The sequence below is a fragment of the Zingiber officinale genome, chromosome 6B, assembly GCF_018446385.1.
Source record: "Zingiber officinale cultivar Zhangliang chromosome 6B, Zo_v1.1, whole genome shotgun sequence".
NCBI lineage: Eukaryota > Viridiplantae > Streptophyta > Magnoliopsida > Zingiberales > Zingiberaceae > Zingiber > Zingiber officinale.
Genome location: NC_055996.1, coordinates 30,549,123 through 30,570,430, shown reverse-complemented (window position 1 = coordinate 30,570,430; position 21,308 = coordinate 30,549,123). Strand labels below are relative to the sequence as shown.

The window sequence follows — 21,308 nt, the reverse complement described above, 5'->3', positions numbered from 1 at the left end:
TTGGCAAAAGGCGATGAATTCTGAAATAGAATCTATGTATTCTAATAAGGTCTGGGAGCTTGTAAAACCATCAAATGGTATAAAAGTCGTTGGATGCAAGTGGATCTACAAAAGGAAAAGAGGGACAGACAGGAAGGTAGAAACCTTCAAAGCAAGGCTTGTTGCGAAAGGGTACACTCAGAAAGAGGGAATCGATTATGAGGAGACCTTTTCACCGGTAGCTATGCTTAAGTCTATCCAGATACTCTTATCCATTCCTGCTCATATGGATTATGAGGTTTGAAAAATGGATGTCAAGACAGCTTTCCTTAATGGAAGTCTTGAAGAAAACATCCATATGAAGCAACCAGAGGGGTTCATTGAAAAAGGCAAAGAGCATCTAGTGTGCAAGCTCAATTGGTCTATTTATAGATTAAAGCAAGCTTCAAGATCTTGGAACATTCGGTTTAATGAAGTAATCTAGTCATATGAATTTATTCAGTGTCCGGATGAGTCTTGTGTATACAAGAAGTGTAACGGAAACGTGGTGGTATTTCTTGTACTATACGTAGATGACATTTTGTTAATTGACAACAATATCAAAGTGTTATCAGACGTAAGGGTATGGTTGCCCAAACAATTCGATATGAAGGACTTAGGAGAATGTGCACACATTCTTGGGATCAAAGTCATAAGGGATCGCAAGAAAAGGATGCTGTGCCTATCTCAAGATTCATATATAGATACAATCCTTGCTCGTTTTAGCATGCAAAACTCCAAGAAAGGTTTCTTACCTTTTAGACATGGAGTAGCTTTATCTAAAGAGATGTCTCCGAAGACATCAAAAGAGATAGAGGATATGAAGGCAGTTCCTTATGCTTCGGCTGTGGGAAACCGAATGTATGTAATGCTGTGTACGAGACCGGATATCTATTTTACCGCGGGCATGGTTAACATATATCAAAGTAACCCTGGACAAGGACATTGGATTGCTGTAAAGCATATATTGAAGTACCTGAGAAGGACTAGAGATTATATGCTAGTTTACCAAGCAGATGATTTGCTCCCTATGGGTTACACGGATTCAGCCTTCCAATCAGATAGGGACAATAGTAAGTCTACATCAGGCTATGTGTTTACTTTAGGAGGTGGAGCCATTGCATGGAGGAGCGTTAAGCAGAAATGCGTTTCAGACTCAACCATGGAAGCTGAGTATGTGACAACCTCTGAGGCAGCCAAAGAAGATGTATGGCTTAGGAACTTCCTAATGGGCTTAGATGTGATTCCTGGTTTGCCCAAAATCATCACAATTTATTGTGATAATAGCAGTGCAGTTGCAAACTCGAAGGAACCACGAGCCCATAAGGCGAGTAAAGATATAGAGCGCAAGTACCACCTGATACGAGACATCGTCAAGCGAGGAGAAGTTGTTGTCGCCAAGATTGCATCAGCAGATAACCTGGCAGATCCTTTTACTAAGGCCCTTCCGACGAAAGCTTTTGATCGGCATGTGGAGGGGATGAGAATCAGATGTATGGCAGCGGATATGACAGCTTAGTCTTTTAGTATAAGTGGGAGATTGTTAGAGTGTATACTAAAAGCCTAGCTTTTGTAAACATTTATTTTAAAATAAAGAATCACATTGGTAAAAAATATCTACATGCTAAGTGTAGTTGTTCAATTAATTTATATTGTAGATAACATGGTGTGTGGTGTCACACATAGAAGATCATACTATCAGTTCCTTATAAATTATAAATAGTAGCTTACGACCGAGATGGAAAGGAACAAACCATCAGAACAGTCGTAGTATAATTAGGCTTTAGTTTATCTTGACTATATAATTATACTAGTACACTTAGAGTGTATTGAGTAGGACCATTGATGCAATTTATTTTTATACTAATTAAATAAAAGAACAAGACCTCGGGTATTATGGAAGTGTGTGCTCTTAATCCTAATATAATGACAAGAATATATATTTAATATTTATTTCTTTAATTTATCAATGGGTGAGATTTAGTTCGATAAATCAAAAGGCCCGATAAGTTGGGAAATGATATTACTTATAGTGTGTGTTGTTGATTATAGAAGGAAACTGTGTCCTAGTAATCTAGGTTGATAATGTCCCCAAGATGAGCTCATAAGGATTGTCATGTTAAACCCTGCAGGTGGACTTAATCCAACATGACGATAAAATTGAGTGGTACTACTCTTGGACTAAGACATTAATTAAAATGAGTTGTCAGTAACTCAATTAATTAGTGGACATCCGATATCTTAAACACAGGGAGATTAAAACACTCATGATATGAAGGAGCCCATAATGTAATTCGGGATTGGTGCGGTAGTGCAATAATAATTCTCTAGTGGAATGAGTTATTATTGATGAACTTGAGTTGTGTGTTCAGGGCGAACACGGGATACTCAAGCTCGTCGGGAGGCCAAAACCAATTTCTCTTCTAGGTCTCTGTCGTAGCCTCATTAATTCCTCATATCCACTCATGAGAAGTCCATCTTGGTCTCCAAGAAGGGGCCGATCCATGGCTTGGTGACCAAGCTAAAGGGGCCGGCCATATTCTCCTTAAGGTGGCTGGCTATATGCTTCATGAAGGGGCCGACCACATAATTCAAATTAAGAGGGGTGTTTTGAATTTTGAAAATCTTCTCTTTGTAGATATCTATAAGTTTTAAAAGAGAGATTTTAAAATTATAAAACTTTCCTTATTTGAATTAGGCCACATGGTTTAAAAGAAAGTTTTAAAAGTTTTAAAACTTTTCTTTTTTAACCGTCCACATGGTTTTTAAAAAGAGAGTTTTAAATTTGAAACTTTCTTTTTTTGTAACCATGATAAAAAAAGAAATTTTAGAAGAGATGTTTTAAATTTTAAAACTTGGTTTTAATTTTAGAACTTTCCTTTTTTAAACATCACATTAGGAAATTAAAAGATAGATTGTAAAATTTTATAAGAGCTTTCCTTCTTTGCTTATAAAATTTTTACAAAACATTTTTCTCCCTCTTTATAGGGGCCGACCACCCTTGCTTGGTGTCCAAGCAAGGGGCCGACCATTAAGAGAATAAAAGAGGAGGAAAATGAAAATAAAAGGAGGAAAGGAAATCAAGGGGAAGATTTTAATTTTTGTAAAAAAATCTTTCCTTATTTGCCTTGGGCAAGTATTATAAAAGAAGGGGAGGAGAGGCCTCATGATGTATCAATTCTTATTCTCTTGCTTGTGCTCTCTCTTGTGCCCGACCCTCTCCCCTTTCCTTTCCCCTTGCTTTCTTTTGTTCCTTGGTGGTGGTTGTGGCTGAAACTTAGAGAAGGAGGAGGAGCTATTGGGTGGTGTTCATCTTGGACGTTTGTCACCCACAAGACGTCCAAGAGGAGGCGAAGAATACGACAGAAGATCAAGAGGTCGTTGCATACAAAGAAAGGTATAACTAGCAATTATTTTCCGCATCATGCTAGTTTTTCTTGGTATGATTTCCAAACACAAGAGGCATATGATTCTAGAGTTTCGAATTTGTGATTCGAGTTTGTGTTTTTTTTTTATTTTTCGAATTTGTGATTCGATTGTTTCATTTGGTTTGTCACACCCCGGGAGAGTCCCTGCTAGAAGAAATTTCGGCAGCATCTCCCCTGTACAGGTGACAATTTGAAACTTTATACACTGCCCCCAGGGCCACATATACATTGGCCAACACGACCGGAACAATAACAATAATGTAAGGCAATCACCCACGCAGTTAATAATTAACAAATTAGAACAGTGATAAGAAGACTCAAAAACAACCCTACTCAACTACACCCATAAAGCTCAAAACCGATATCCTACTCCACTATACTCGTAAAACACAAATCACAACGAACTTACCTCTTCTGTCATCCAGGCAGGCATGCAGCAAAACACATCCAATCCACACCCATTGACAAGTAAAAATCCATACAAGATCCAAATGTATCAAAACAGAACAAGTCTAATAAAGAAGAAACCAGAAGATCAACACACGTCCTCGTGTACTGCAGGGGACTAGCGACTTGAACTCTCCGGACAACATCAACCTGAAAATAGCAACGGAGGAGGGTGTGAGTCCAACACTCAGCGGGTAACAACTGATATGCATAATAAAGAAAATAACAACCTGTAAAATACCGGAAAATAGGTGAATATTAATAAGGGAATTTTTCGGAATTTTTGAAAATTTTCCGGGAATTTTTCATATCTCGTATGGACGAGTTAACGGGGACAAAATGGGGTCCGGAAAAGCCTGTTTTGGCTACCCAATTAAGTGAGGAAAAGATTTATTTAATTATTTCTTTTTCCTTTTTCTTATTTGTTTTCTTTCCCTCGCCGTTTCTCTCTTACCCGAGCGCACCCTTTCTCCTCGCGCCGATGCCGATTCCTCCGTGCCCTAACCGCCGGCCACTCGGCGGTTCCCTCCTCTCCTCTCCCACGCATGCATAAGCCGGACCAAGGGAGAAGCTGATTCCTTCTTCTCTCTGTGCTTCTTCTCTCTGTGCTTGTACCCGTGCGACACCGCCGGTCCCTTGCCGCTGCCCTAGCGCCTAGCCACTTCGCGCCGCCACCACTGCCGACGCCGACTCTCTTTCACTTTGCCCTAGCGCCGACTGCCACCACAGTGCCACAGCCGACGCCGCTCGCTTCCCTCTTGCACCGACTGGTTAGCCGAGCACTACCGACGCCGAGGTTCATCTGTGCCCTAGATCGCCGGAATCCAGAGGCTTGAGTAGGTCTTTAGTTGGGAGTAGCAACCCAAGCCTTGGTGGTTCCGTCCGTGCCCTAATTCCACTGTTAAGTCTTCCTTCAGCCACCTCCTACAGTGAAGTCTCGGCAGAGGAAGCAACAAGCAGCCACCTTCTAGTGGCGGACAGCCCAATTCAGCCACAAATCTTGATCCAGCAGCAATAAGGTAAGAATTTGGTGATTTTAGGTAGCTGTCAGTGGAAGTTTTATAAGGTTGTGAGCTTTGTGTAATAATTGTGAGGTTTGCTTGTTTTTGTTTACAGCAGCAAAACAACCCTTCTCCGGTAGAAACTATCTGGCTGTGAGTTTGAGGTAAAATATAGGGTTTTGGACTTCGTTGTAGATGATTTCTAGTTGTGTTAGCATTACATGTTAACTTGGATTCATGTGTAGGTTTCAATTGAAATCGAATAGTGGAATGGTTAGGGTTAATGAAGCTAATCCTAATTGATTTTGAGTTCAATTTGATTAGGGTTCATTAATTGTGTTGGAAGGATTAGTTGGATCCAATTTAGAGTTTCTTTAATTGGATTAGAATGTAGTTTGGCTAATTGTGGTGTTATAGAAGTAGCTAAACTAGACATTATGTTTGCTATACAGGACCTTGACGCGAGACGAGTATCTCGACGTCGGATTTGGACTGATTGGACTTTTCCTATTGGAGGCGGGTACTTTTGACTTATGTCATTTGATATACATAGTAGTGAATTTAACAAGTTGCATTAATTATGTCCTTTATTTCTTTCGGTTAGTCACTACCCATTATCTGATACATGATTGATTGATTTCTTGATTTGCATCCCATGTATACTTTATTTGTTTATACATGCTTATAGGGGGTAGTGATATACCATGCTTCACCATGTTCAGGACCTAGGTTTTTATACCTTCTGTGTACCTTTGATTCGATATGATCCGTTGACCTAGGGTGCACTTTTCTATATATATGGATTAGGTTAGGATGTTTTTATGGTTATTGCCATGCACCATTTGCATGATTGCATGCTGTGCGATAGTCCGCTCCATTATTGTTGAGCACATCGCCAGTTACATGGATCTGCACACACCACCACTCATGGGTTAGTGGTCGATTCAGGCAGAGTGTGTTGCAGCAGGGACTCTGTTAGGCACCGTTGGTCCACTCATGGGTAGTGAGACACAACGTGTTATCCGGCAGGGATTCCTCCCCATCACTGTATACCGGGAGTTGAGAGCATTGCGCTCCCCCATTTATGATTTGGGGTAGGAGGATAGGTGTACTCCGACAGCATCCCGTCCACTCAGTCACTCATCAGGAGTAGTGACGACAGAGTGCACGGTGCACGGTTGTCACAGCCCTACCCACTCGGCCTCACTATTGTGTGAGATGATCGACTGGCGTGAGGGGTGACCAGGACGCATCATGGGCATCATATGCATGATGCATTTATTGCTTGTGCTTGTGTTTGCTGCATTTATATGCTGCATATTGTTTGGATACCTATGTTTGACATGCATATAGGATTTCCTTATCCCTCGGACTGTTTGACCTTATACTCAGGACCTGGTTAGTACAGTATTCTCCTGTTTACTTCAGATGCATTTTTTTTATCTTTCTTATCAGGAGACTGTACGCATGATTAGTGCTAGGTGTTGTTTCCCTACTTTGTATATCAATTGTACCTGCTGAGTGTTGGACTCACCCCGCCTCCATTGTTGTTATTTTCAGGTTGATGCTATCCGGAGGGAGTTCTAGTCGCTAGTCCTCACTGCACGTAGTGCTAGATCCCTGCAGACCTCGAGGATTTATTTACCATTTGGTTTGGTTTTTATTTGCTTATGTGTGTACTTGGTTATTTGGATACTTGGACATCGTATGTTTTCTTTTGATATTGATGGATGTTCTATTCGATATGTTTTTACTACATGCCTGCCTGGACGGCGGAAGAGGTGAGTTTCGTCGGATTTGAGTTTTACGAGTGTAGTGGAGAAGGGTGGATTTCGAGTCAGTGTAGTATTGTGATTACTATTATTAACTACATGGTTGTGACAGCCAGAGGCTGAATATCTATATAAACTGCGTGGTGATTGTTTTTATTTATTGTTATTATTCCAGCCGCCTGTGGCTGAGGTATATGGGTTATGTAGAAGTTTCAGATTGTCCGCCGTACAGGGGAGATGCTGCCGAATTTTTTTCGGATAGGGACTCCTCTGGGGCGTGACAATTTAGTGGTATCAGAGCTTAGGTTATACGATTCTTTGATTTTGTATTTTGGACATTTGGGATAACCTGATACCAATTTATTTGGTATCAGAGTGTCGAGGTTGGCGATACTTGTTTGATTTATTTTCGTGTTACGGATTTTTGAGATTTGGCTGATACCAATTTATTGGTATCAGAGTGGGTTATGACACCTGCTTTAGGTATTCTGGATTTTTGGATTAGCCCAAGTTTGCGAGTCAAACTGGGTAGTTGTTTGAGTGACAAGGATTTTTCCATTACGATTGTGTTTGGATTTTCATTTTGGATTTATATGGATTTCCGGTGATTTTTATGATCGGAAATTTTGAGGTCAAGTTGGGGACTGGACTGCGACGGAACATCTCCAGACGGCATATAGGTATGATGTTTAATTTTATAGTTTATGACAGGTATTAGCATTCTTTATTTAGTACCTGTCTGGTTGCTATAGCACATATTACTTGTGATGGGTTAGCCATTGAGGATGGTTGACCTTAATAGAGATAAAGGATTATAATCTCTGGTGATTTTTCTTATCATACCATCAGTAGTGTTAGCTTCTGTTACTACTCGTAGGAGATGGAGGCACATACTAGCCTCTGCTATTGTTAGCTGGGTATTGGATGATACCTACATATTCATGTTGACTTAGCCAGGAGAGTTTTATACTCATATCTTTTGGATATTAGGGTACCAGGTACGATGGAAATTGATCATTGGGGGTTACCATGTTTGATCATTGTTGAGAATGGTTTGAGGTTGAGGGATATTGTGAGATCAGATATTATGATATGTTGATTTCTAATGATTTATGAGAGAAAATGTTATGTGGTTGTCTGATGATCAATTACTAGATATTTGTTTTGATGATCTATTAGTGGATAACTATTTTGATGATTTATATTTGGGTTGTCATTGATGGTGACATAGTGAGTGTCATTTATGATATTCACAGGTTTGATGATTATGGTTGGTGATCAGATTATAAATTGGGTGCTGGAGAGTTTACGGTTGACTGTGCCTATGAGATTTTAATAAATCTGGTCGGTTATGGATAGTTAACAGGATGAAAAAAAAAATTGATATATGTTTCCTCTGATATGGGACTATGTGGATAAATAATGATTGATGTTTTGAATGCTAACTTGCCCTCATGGGGAGTAGAGATTTATTCATCTGATATAGTGTGGGCTAATGTTTTTGAGGATGAAGATGAGAGTGTCTTGATGTTCTTAAATTCTGACTTTTTCTTTTGGGTCGTACACATTTATACATATGATATTATGTGGTTGGATATACCTTAGTTGCTTGTGGAGGATTAAGGTATTCTTGATTAGTTAGTAGATGAATGATTTAGTTTTGTTGGTTGATCAGTAGAGGATTGCCATACTCTATTTTTAGAGGTTTGAACCTTTAGGTTATTTGTGCTTAGTTATGTATCTAGAGCACCTTTGAGTATATGTTTTGTACTGACGTGGGAAGGACTGATTTAGTCAGAAATCATTTTCAGCTTGGATAGTTTATAAAGGATCGATGTATCCTATTCCATGAAGACTTTGACCGTGGACTGTATATACCTGGTGGGATAACTTAGAGGGTGCGTTGGGATATGTGACCCCGCTGGTGTAAGGAAGTGTAGAGCTAATTGCTTAACACTTATGGGATACAATCGTTACTTGTGTAAACTGGGAGAGTACATTTGGATTTATGATGATAAAATTTTTCCCATGGGGTATAGTCTTGGTAGTGTATGACATTGACTGGCAATGTTATACCACGGTGTGTATATTTTTCTTGTCCGATACCAGTTCCTTTGAACCTAGAGCAGGGTTGTTACTGGATGATTAGGCTGCTTTATTTTGGGTTACCTTTGATTGATGTATTCATGCTTGATACATATGCATGAATTTTGTTTAGATATACCGGTAACCCATGAGTGTTGGTAGCATAAGGTTGGTCTCTTTGATTGAGCTGGTATGCTGATTTTGCATGTATATCATGATTGTTTTGGGTTGTAGGAGTCCTGTGGTAGACTGTCCATTTGCAAGTAGTATATGTACCCATGTTCTGATATGGTTTGAAGGTTCCTTGTGGATCATAGATATGCAGTTGGTTGTATGTATCTAGAGGTATTATTGAAGATATCTTGTTGATTAAATCCGAGATGTAGTATAAGTACATCGGTGGTGTTTTGATGGAGGTATTTTGTCGATTTAATCTGAGTTGTGATATGTACATATGTGTTTGGTGTGGTATCTGAGGTATCTTTTTGATTATGTTTGATATGTGAGTGCACCTGGGTTTAGTATGCTTTATTGGAAGTATATGTTGGTTATACTCTTGGCATAGGTGTATATATGCCATGTGAGGTTGTTTGAGGTGTATTGTCGATTATACCTATGTTGATATATGCACACGGGTTCGGTATGCATTGTTGGAGGTAGCACGATGATTTATGCCTATGTTGTGAGTATGTTTGGTGTGTACTAATTGGAGAATTATGTCGATCATACATATGTTGTGTGTGCATGTGTGCCAGGTGTATGGTGGGTAGCATCATGATGATTCTACCTATGTTGAATGTAGAATGCTGAGTGTCTACATTATGTTATTGGTTGTATAACCCTGTCAACTAATTCTCCTATTAGTGGGTGACCAACCCACTAGGATGATGATAGAGTTGACTATGGATTTGATTTGTTTACTAGGTTGTTTATACCTTTGGCTGCCCACAGTGATATGTGGTCGAGTGATCTCGTGCAGCCTTTAGTTGGATAGTTAGGTGCCTTGGACACTTATGGATCGTTTGTGGTGGAGCGGAGCTCCCACATATACATATTTCGGATTGCTTGTAGCGGAGCATTGCTCCCATATCTATTGCAGATACATGTTATGGATTATTTGTAGTGGAGTGTTACTCCTACATATTGAGGATTTCTTGTGGTAGAGCGTTGCTCCCCCATATGTGGTATTTTCTGTGATGGAGCGTTGCTCTCACACTGGAGGATCTATGCTTAGGTGATTTTTATCGTTGGTGATCATATTTCAGACTTATTGTCAGAGATCTTATGGATAGGAATGTCTGTGATACGGACATTATGTGTCTTGGTTTTTGCCATATAGGCTTACAGTACCTTAGATGTTTTCAGGGACTCGATGATCCTGGTATGTCGAGGATGTTTGGATAGGTTTCCATTATCTTTGTGGATGATGTTGTGATCTATTACGGATCCGAGGTGAGTCACGTACACTACCTTTGCATAGATCTAGAGATGATTCGGCGAGAACATCTATATGTGATTATCAGTAGTGCTGGTTTGGATTGTCTTTTGTTATGATGTTTGGGACACACGGTCACTAGTAGGAGTGTACCGTGGTTCCACAGGAGATAGAGGTTGTTACCGTTGGGAGCAGCCGAAATCAGTGTAGGAGATCCGTAGTCTTTTGTGACTCGCAGGATATTACAGACCTTTCGTCGAGGGTTTCTTCCGCATATCTATGCTACTTTCACGCGTGACCATGAAAGGCGTGAAGTTTACTTGGACTGAGGATTGCAAGACCAACTTCTAGGAGCTGAAGCGGAGACTAGTGTCGGCTTTGATTTTTTGGTTTTTACCTTCGGAAGAGGACGAATTTGTCCTCTACATCGACGCGTCTCTACAGGGTATGGGTGCTGTTCTGAGGTAGCACGGTAGAGCGTTCTTATATGCTTCTCGATAGTTGAGGGAGCCTGAGAAGAAAATACTCAGTACATGATCTGGAGTTGGCCGCTATTATTTTTGCCCTGAAGATTTGGCGGAAGTACCTGTATGATATTACATTGAGATTCTCACTGACCATCGGAGTCTCAAATATCTGTTCACACAGAAGGAACTTAATCTTCGACCGAGGACATAGATGGAGTTCCTGAAGGATTATGATTGTACCATTAGCTATCACCGGGGAAAAGCTAATGTGGTTGCCGATGCACTTAGCTAGAGGTCCAGAGGGACTTTAGCTTGCCACCGAGTTGTGGTCACAGATTTGATTCAGGATTTCTCTGAGTTAGACATTGAGGAGCAGGGACAGACAGAGCAGGGTATTCTTGTTACGATCGTTGCTCAGTCGTCGATCAGGAAGAGAATCCGAGAGACCCAGTTGTTGAGACCTCATGGAGCTCAACGTGAGGCAAAGTGGTCCATTTTATCAGCAGAGGATGTCAGAGGCATAAGACTGCCAGAAGTGTTATGCTGACCGGAGTCGGAGACCCTTAGAGTTCTCCATTTGCGACCAGGTATTTCTATGAGTTTCACCCACGAAAGGGGTGAAGAGATTGGCCTCAGAGGTAAGCTAGCTCCGCGATAAATTGGACCTTTCTAGATCTCGGAAAGGATTGGAGCAGTAGCTTATCGATTGGCACAATTGCCGTCCTTGGCAGACGTTCACGCCGTATTCCACGTATCTACGCTGAGGAGATACGTATCCGATCTGATACATGTGTTGATAGATAATCTCAGTTCTCCTTTCAGCCTGACATCACCTATGAGGAGGTTCCGGTATGGATTCTAGACCGGAAAGAACGTCAGTTGCGGAACAAGACTATTCGGCCGGTTAAAGTCGGATGGCAGCATCATTCGGATGAGGAGGCTACTTGGGAGCTTGAGGATACGATCCGAGCTCGATATCCCCATCTTTTTTCGTGAGGTATGTGATTCAGTTTACCGTTCAACATTTATACTTTCTATATCTGTTGTTAGTATTTGCTGATGGTAGATAACGAAATTTGGAGACCAAATTTTTATTAGTTGGGGAGAATGTAAAATACCGAAAAATAGGTGAATATTAATAAGGGAATTTTTCGAAATTTTTAAAAATTTTCCGGGAATTTTTCATAGCTCGAATGGACGAGTTAACGGGGACAAAATGAGGTCCGGAAAAGCCTGTTTTGGCTACCCAATTAAGTGAGGAAAAGATTTATTTAATTATTTCTTTTTCCTTTTTCTTATTTGTTTTCTTTCCCTCGCCGTTTCTCTCTTACCCGAGCGCACCCTTTCTCCTCGCGCCGATGCCGATTCCTCCGTGCCCTAACCGCCGGCCACTCGGCGGTTCCCTTCTCTCCTCTCCCACGCGTGCATAAGCCGGACCAAGGGAGAAGCCGACTCCTTCTTCTCTCTGTGCTTCTTCTCTCTGTGCTTCTTCTCTCTGTGCTTGTGCCCGTGCGACACCGCCGGTCCCTTGCCGCTGCCCTAGCGCCTAGCCACTTCGCGCCGCCACCACTGCTGACGCCGCCTCTCTTTCACTTTGCCCTAGCGCCGGCTGCCACCACAGTGCCACAGCCGACGCCGCTCGCTTCCCTCTTGCACCGACTGGTTAGCCGAGCACTACCGACGCCGAGGTTCATTTGTGCCCTAGATCGCCGGAATCCAGAGGCTTGAGTAGGTCTTCAGTTGGGAGCAGCAACCCAAGCCTTGGTGGTTCCGTCCGTGCCCTAATTCCACTGTTAAGTCTTCCTTCAGCCACCTCCTACAGTGAAGTCTCGGCAGAGGAAGCAACAGGCAGCCACCTTCTAGTGGCGGACAGCCCAATTCGGCCACAAATCTTGATCCAGCAGCAACAAGGTAAGAATTTGGTGATTTTAGGTAGCTGTCAGTGGAAGTTTTATAAGGTTGTGAGCTTTGTGTAACAATTGTGAGGTTTGCTTGTTTTTGTTTACAGCAGCAAAACAACCCTTCTCCGGTAGAAACTATCTGGCTGTGAGTTTGAGGTAAAATATAGGGTTTTGGACTTCGTTGTAGATGATTTCTAGTTGTGTTAGCATTACATGTTAACTTGGATTCATGTGTAGGTTTCAATTGAAATCGAATAGTGGAATGGCTAGGGTTAATGGAGCTAATCCTAATTGATTTTGAGTTCAATTTGATTAGGGTTCATTAATTGTGTTGGAAGGATTAGTTGGATCCAATTTAGAGTTTCTTTAATTGGATTAGAATGTAGTTTGGCTAATTGTGGTGTTATAGAAATAGCTAAACTAGACATTATGTTTGCTATACAGGACCTTGACGCGAGACGAGTATCTCGACGTCGGATTTGGACTGATTGGACTTTTCCTATTGGAGGCGGGTACTTTTGACTTATGTCATTTGATATACATAGTAGTGAATTTAACAAGTTGCATTAATTATGTCCTTTATTTCTTTCGGTTAGTCACTACCCATTATCTGATACATGATTGATTGATTTCTTGATTTGCATCCCATGTATACTTTATTTGTTTATACATGCTTATAGGGGGTAGTGATATACCATGCTTCACCATGTTCAGGACCTAGGTTTTTATACCTTCTGTGTACCTTTGATTCGATATGATCCGTTGACCTAGGGTGCACTTTTCTATATATATGGATTAGGTTAGGATGTTTTTATGGTTATTGCCATGTACCATTTGCATGATTGCATGCTGTGCGATAGTCCGCTCCATTATTGTTGAGCACATCGCCAGTTACATGGATCTGCACACACCACCACTCATGGGTTAGTGGTCGATTCAGGCAGAGTGTGTTGCAGCAAAGACTCTGTTAGGCACCGTTGGTCCACTCATGGGTAGTGAGACACAACGTGTTATCCGGCAGGGATTCCTCCCCGTCACTGTGTACCGGGAGTTGAGAGCATTGCGCTCCCCCATTTATGATTTGGGGTAGGAGGATAGGTGTACTCCGACAGCATCCCGTCCACTCGGTCACACATCAGGAGTAGTGACGACAGAGTGCACGGTGCACGGTTGTCACAGCCCTACCCACTCGGCCTTACTATTGTGTGAGATGATCGACTGGCGTGAGGGGTGACCAGGACGCATCATGGGCATCATATGCATGATGCATTTATTGCTTGTGCTTGTGTTTGCTGCATTTATATGATGCATATTGTTTGGATACCTATGTTTGACATGCATACAGGATTTCCTTATCCCTCGGACTGTTTGACCTTATACTCAGGACCTGGTTAGTACAGTATTCTCCTGTTTACTTCAGATGCATTTTTTTTTATCTTTCTTATCAGGAGACTGTACGCATGATTAGTGCTAGGTGTTGTTTCCCTACTTTGTATATCAATTGTACCTGCTGAGTGTTGGACTCACCCCGCCTCCATTGTTGTTATTTTCAGGTTGATGCTGTCCGGAGGGAGTTCCAGTCGCTAGTCCTCACTGCACGTAGTGCTAGATCCCTGCAGACCTCGAGGATTTATTTACCATTTGGTTTGGTTTTTATTTACTTATGTGTGTACTTGGTTATTTGGATACTTGGACATCGTATGTTTTCTTTTGATATTGATGGATGTTCTATTCGATATGTTTTTACTACATGCCTGCCTGAACGACGGAAGAGGTGAGTTTCGTCGGATTTGAGTTTTACGAGTGTAGTGGAGTAGGGTGGATTTCGAGTCAGTGTAGTATTGTGATTAGTATTATTAACTGCGTGGTTGTGATAGCCAGAGGCTGAATATCTATATAAACTGCGTGGTGATTGTTTTTATTTATTGTTATTATTCCAGCCGCCTGTGGCTGAGGTATATGGGTTATGTAGAAGTTTCAGATTGTCCGCCGTACAGGGGAGATGCTGCCGAAATTTTTTCGGACAGGGACTCCTCTAGCGCGTGACACAACCAGCACTAATCATGCGTACAGTCTCCTGATACAAGAAGGATAAATGCAACTGAAACAACAGGAGAAAACTGTACTAACTAGGACTAGGGTATAAGTATAACAGGGTCGTCAGACCGAGAGTGTTATAAATCCTGTATGCATGTCAATCATATGCATCCATATAAATGCAGCAAATAAATGAAACAAATACAAGCAATAAATGCATCATGCATATGATGCAAATGTCATGGTCACCCCTGACGCCAGTTAGCCATCTCACACACAATGGTGAGACCGAGTGGGTAGGGCTGTGACAACCGTGCACTCTGCCATCACTGCTCCTGATGAGTGACTGAGTGGACGGGTTGCTGTCGGAGTACACCTATCCTCCTACCCCAAATCATAAATGGGGGAGCTCAATGCTCTTATCTCCTGGTACACGATGACGGGGAGGAATCTCTGCCGGCTACCATGCTGCGTCACACTACCCATGAGCGGAATAACGGAGCCAAACAGAGTCCAACCGCCTGCCGGCTACCACGCTGCTACACTAAACAAGCGAGGCCAAACAGAGCAGAACTGTCTGTCGGCTACCACGCTGAGTCACCAGACTAACGGAGCCAAACAGCAGAACTGCCACGCACCTGTCTGATATACCACTAACCCATGAGTGGTGGTGTGTACAGATACATGTAACTGGCGATGTTCTCGACAATAATGGAGCAGACTATCGCACAGCATGCAATCATGCGAGATGATGCATGACACTAAACATAGCAATATCCTAAATAGCATAGCAATATCCATATATAGATATAAAATGTGTACCATAGGACAATGAATCAAATCAAATGTACACAGATCAGATAAGGTATAAAAAACCCTAGGTCCTGAACATAATATATAACATGATTGTGTCACTACCTCTATAAGTATGTATAATCAGATAAGTACTAACATGATGTGCATAACAAATAAACAAACAAGCATGTAACATATCAGGTAGTGATCAACTGAAGCAGATAAGAAAAACACAATCATTGCTATTTGTTAAAAACATTACTATGCATATCAAATGACATAAAGTCAAAGTACCTGTCTCCAATAGAAAGGTCCAAATATGACATCGAGATATTCGTCTCGCGTCAAAGTCCTGTATCACCAACATAAATATATTTTATTTAGCTACATTCCTATAAATAGCTAAATAAAATCTCTTACACTAAATTAGGGCAAAACCCTAATCCACATCACACTATTATCATCCTCTATAGAAACGAAACAACATCAAGACTCACCCAAATCCGTATACCCGGCTTTGAGTCACTACCGGAGACACGTGCCTTGGGGCTATAGTGATCGGAACTAGGAGTTGCTGCTGCGGAAAACAACAGTGACAGAATCCACTGTGATCAGCCAACAACTCAACACAAACATCCCAAATCATATTCAGATATTCACATACTCTGCCTTACCGAACTAGTGTTGTGGCTAGGATTCAGGCCAAAAACCCCAAATATTGCTGTCGGAATACTTCATGGCAGAGTCTTCCTCTCCCTCACAGCCCCAACCGTGACCTAGATTAGCAGCAAGGAAAAATCAAGATCAAGAGGGGAGATTACTGTCAAACAATAACCTAATTCCAACCAACTTACCTTCTCCCTCTCCACTGGTCAGAGTGATCAAGAATCCGGCGACAGTGCTAGGGCATGGCGACGTCGGCTGCCAGCGTTAGGGTTGAGGAGGAATAACAGCAACGTCGGCAGGGTACAGTGGCGGCGGCACGCTGCAGATCTTTACAGATCTAGGGCACGACGAAGAGGTTCTGTGCGTCGGCGTCGGCGCGATGCTCGAGCACAAGAGAGGGTGGCGGTGCCACTGGGATCTCTACGGCGAGGGGCGAGGGGCGACGGGCGCCGGTGGCTAACTAGGGCACGAGCACAGAAGAGGCGGCCAACGATCGGCTGGCGTCGCTAGGGCTGGCTTCGTGCAGGAAGAAGGCTCGGTCGGCGGCAAAAATCTAGGGCACGCAATGAAGAATGGATCAGGTCGGCGTCGGGCAGAGGAGAGGAGGAGAAGAAGGGATGCGTCGGGGGGAAAAAGAAGAAGGAAAGAGGGGAGAAGAACTGCCGCGTGCGGTTAGGGCACGGGCACGCGGGGGATTTGGCAGGGAAGGGAGACGCAGGCGCGCATGGTTTCGACGAGGAAGAGAAGAAAGAAAACAAAGAAAAGAAAATAGAAAAAGGAATTAAGAAAATAACATTTCCTCGCTTAAATGGGTAGCCTAAATAGGCTTTTCCAGGCCCTGTTTTTATCCCCGTAAACTCGTCCATACGAGGTCCGAAAAATTTCCAAAAATTCTGAAAAATTCCCCTTATTATTATCTGCCCTTTTTTTTTTTTTTTGGTATTTTACATGATTAAACCTAGAGTTATATAAGGAAATTAAATATTAGATTTTCTTAAAAGGCTTTGTCTAGGCGGCGGTGGATGATCCCATACCCAAGAAGGACTAGTGCCTCGCCATGCAGTCCTGGAAGCCAATTTTGGAAATTAATATTTAATTGAATTTATAACATAGGTGGATTTGGATCAATAATGTTAAGCATCGTTTGCGATCCAAATCTAAACCATTAAGAACAGATAAGTTAAATTTGAAATCAATAATGTTAAGTTCTGTTTGCAATTCCTAATTTAATTTCTAAAGAACACAATAGGTTGTTTAGGAAAGGTTTGACACTTGTACAAAATTTTTTTACAATGGAATCGGTACGATCTTCCTAGGACCAATCAACAGATGACACTTATGATATTGATACAATATATATATATATATATATATATATATATTCTTAACTAAAAGTTTTGCAATTAATGTTACCAAGTGAATCTTATAAAACAAATAAAAATAGTCATCCATTCAAATATTAGAGTTTTGAAAAACAATGGATATATTTTCAAATGTGATGATTGCTTATAACATATTATTGACAATACCCGTGACAGTGACATTTGTCAAAATAAGTTTTTCAAAATTAAGGTTAATAAAATCTTATTTACGGACCATAATAACTCAAGATAGACTAAAAATGGATTAACAATTTTATGTATTAAAATATTAAATATGATGCTATTGTTGATTATTTTGTTGTGCATCATGAAGATACTTTAAATGAGTTGCCTTTATATTTTTTTTGTAGGTGTATATATTCTATGATGGATGATGTAAAAAATTTTCTTGGAAGAAGCAGTGCTCAGAAGATAAAATTGAAGAATAATTTATAATTTTGCACAAAGCTTTTAAACAACAAGGACTGACTCTAGTCATTGTTTAAAAGGCAAAAAATGTCATTAGTGATTTATCTCTCTACAAATAACTATGAAATCGATCATGTAAAGTGCCCATGTTCAGTGTATGACTTTTTGCCACCAAGATTGAAAAAAACGAGCGAGAAGATAGATGCCTATTTTGAAAAAAAGGTACTTCGCAAGAAATGTTATTCAATTTATGCTATAAAATCATATTTAAAATTCTAGTTAAACAATTGTGATAATAAGAGAATGGTTATAAATCATTGTCAATGAAATTATAACATTTGTATTTTTCTCGCCTCAAACTTCTAAACCAATAACATTGGGAACCACTTCTATCGAGTATCGAAAAACCTAAACCTTCTCAGGATTAGGGCATCGTGGAAAATGGTGCAAAAACACACATCGAGGGTTGGGATTCCTAACCGCGAGAGTTGAGATCATTCCGTTGGGCCTCGAGGCGTTGGAGGTTGTTCGCCTTCTGCCTGATCTGGAGTTGGAGATCATGGATGTGCTGGACGTAGTACTGCTGCAACCCCTCGCCTCCGCCTCCTCTCACCTGCGCCGCTGGCGCGCACATCTCGCCCTCCACCTCCGCCGGTTGCTTTTTCTCCACCGCGGCGGATGCCATCGCCTTCCGCCTACCTCACCGTTGTCGTCGCTGCGTCTCGTTTCCCCTTGATTTCGCTCGGCCTTGGGTTCGCAATGGGCACTCTCTCTAGGGCTAATAAATTAGATCGCTACGAGAGGGAAAGGCTGTGCGTGAGAGGAGGAGCGGCGAACAATGGCTAGGTTTTTTTTTTGTGAATCGTGAGCCATCCAAGTGGCAGATTGAAATTTGATAGATCTGTAAGGTTATTTTTGTCTCAAACGGTAAATAATGAAAGATAATTTTGTCTTAAAATTTTTATTAACCCCGGAATCAAGGATAACCTCACTTTTCTTAGGGTTTGTGATTCCGGGTTGTATGCCCAAATTGTTGATGTGTCAGGCATGCATCATGACTTAGGAATCATCAATTACTTAAACCAAATAAGGTTATCCTTGATAACCTTGGATGGATAACCAAGGTTATCAAAGATAACCCCGAACCAAACGTGCCCTTAATGATTACAGTTCTCCTCACTTTAACTTCGGTGCCACACATCTATCCCTATAATCTTTTCTCCATCTCCCCTCTGTGAGCCCTAATTTGAGAGTTGCGTCCTTCTTCCTATGACTCATCTCCTTGCTCTCTTCTCCCACTTAAGAGTTCTTCTTCTCTATCTTTTGAGATTGAATGCTAGGGTTTATAAAGTCAGTGGTGAGTAGTTTTGGTACTTCACCGAAAGTTTCCTCCCCTTCATGCTTGGTATGGAAAGTCCTCCTCCTTTTCTCAATCCTCCCTCCCTCATCGTTCTCCAATCTCCTCTTCTTTTATTCCTCTATGAGTTGGAGCCAAACGGCGATGACGATGCCAGTGTTGGAGGAAATGGGGTGTGGGAAGATCAAGATCAAGTGGATCGAGAATTCCACCAACTAGCAGGTCACCTTCACCAAGCGCCAATGGGATCATTAAGTATATGAGGGAGATCAACATCCTCTATGAAGAGCAGGTCTCCGTGGTCATATTCTCAAGCTTTGGCAAGATGTCCGAGAACTGTAGCCCCTCCATAATGTGACTTTGTACACGACCTATTTGATTTTCTTATGAAAGAAAAGAAAAAACTTTTTGGGCTCATTTTTTATTGTGGTAGGTGAATTTTGAGACTCTAATGATGCTTGCGAATTTCACCTTGCCGAAGGTTTTGGAGAGGTACTAGACGAACTCCGACGCAAATATCTGGGATGCCAAGTACGAGGTAACATTGCCATGAAATAAAGAAAGAAAAAGAGATTGCTTTGTTTCTTTTCCTTTGTTTCGAAAGACTCTTTTTTTTTGTCCATAAATGAAAATATAAAACTAAGAGTTTTTTTCTTCTGATTTTTAAAGCAAATCATGGCGATTTTAATTCTTTGATTTTTTTTCTTTCTGTCATCTCATTCTTATAAAACCTTATTTTCCTTTACTTTTACCAAAACATTCAAGAAATTTGCTATAGTTTGAGTGTTGAAATTGAATGAGTTAAGAAAGAGAATGACAACTTGCAGATTGAACTAAGGTTTATTGTGCTAATTTATTGTTTGATTTATATTATTCACTGCATCACTCATTTGGTGAAGTTTGCGCTATATTATGACGCCTTTGTTCTGCAAAATTAATAGGCATCTTAAGGGTGAGGATCTGAACTCCCTTTACCTAAAAGAATTAATTCCAATCGAAGAAGTCCTTCAGATTGGTCTTACAAGCATAAGGGAGAAGCAAGTGAGAAATTTGTTGATAAGTTTTTTATTGTCATTGTAACTATGATTATCTTTGTGTTGTTGAATTGTTAGTCATCAATTTTTTCCCCATGCTAGATGGAGATCTGGAAGATGCACAAAAAGAATGTCAGCATACAAAAATCTTTTGCACTGCAATTTACTGTTTTCATATTTTATTTTTTATTTTTTTCTCCTAATGAGTTTCATCTATTATATAGGAAAAGTTCCTTGAGGAGAAAAACAAGCAACTGACTTATATGCTGGTAATCTTCAGATGATCTTTACAGCTTGGGTGTGTTTCACAACTTCAAACGTTATACTTGTTTCTTGATTTACAAAATTTGGTAGTTGTTGGATCAATTATTTGGCAGTACTCTATTCCGACTTTTCATTTCTTAGTAGAGGAATATTAATAATGGGACACATTTAATCCAAAGTAACTTGCAAATACACTTCTCTAGCAGTTACCCTAATGGAATTTAGATATCTACATGATCATCTCTAGCTAAGCTTAAGTCAGGCGACTCTTTTGCTAATGTCTAGTATGGGAGATTTCCATTTTATATATCACTTTTTGTTAGACATTTTAATTACTTCATAATTGGTCTTTAGCACCATCCGCAATTGGCAATGGACGGAGGCACTTTTTAGGTAATTAAAAAATATAGAGCGGCCACTGAAAATAAACATTGAAGAATTTGGTTATAGACTGTTAACGTTTTGTTGGCTCATCTCCAATTGCAGGGATTCCCACATCGATCTTAGGTCACTAACGTTTTGTTGGCTCATCTGATTATGAGCAGGATCATTAAGGAGTTCATTCAGATCTGAGAAGCTCATTATCCTTCAAACAATCATCCATCGGAGCTAGCACACCATCTCATAGCCTTCAGACATGATCAATATGTATGTTGTATTTGTTGGATATTGGGGCCTAAATGGACCAATACGATTTTGAGGAGGAAAAATCGGAAGCCATCAATTGTTGAAAGTCGTAATTGACTTCAAAATTGAAATCTACGTTTCGCGTAGATAGATTTAGACTATTAATTTGCTCAAAACCGATTAA

General features: G+C 40.8%; 1 pseudogene; it reads left to right on the top strand.

The window, feature by feature from the left end:
* The first annotated feature begins 19,364 nt into the window (after positions 1-19,364).
* Positions 19,365-20,890, top strand: LOC121990882 (annotated as a pseudogene).
* The last annotated feature ends 418 nt before the right edge of the window (positions 20,891-21,308 follow it).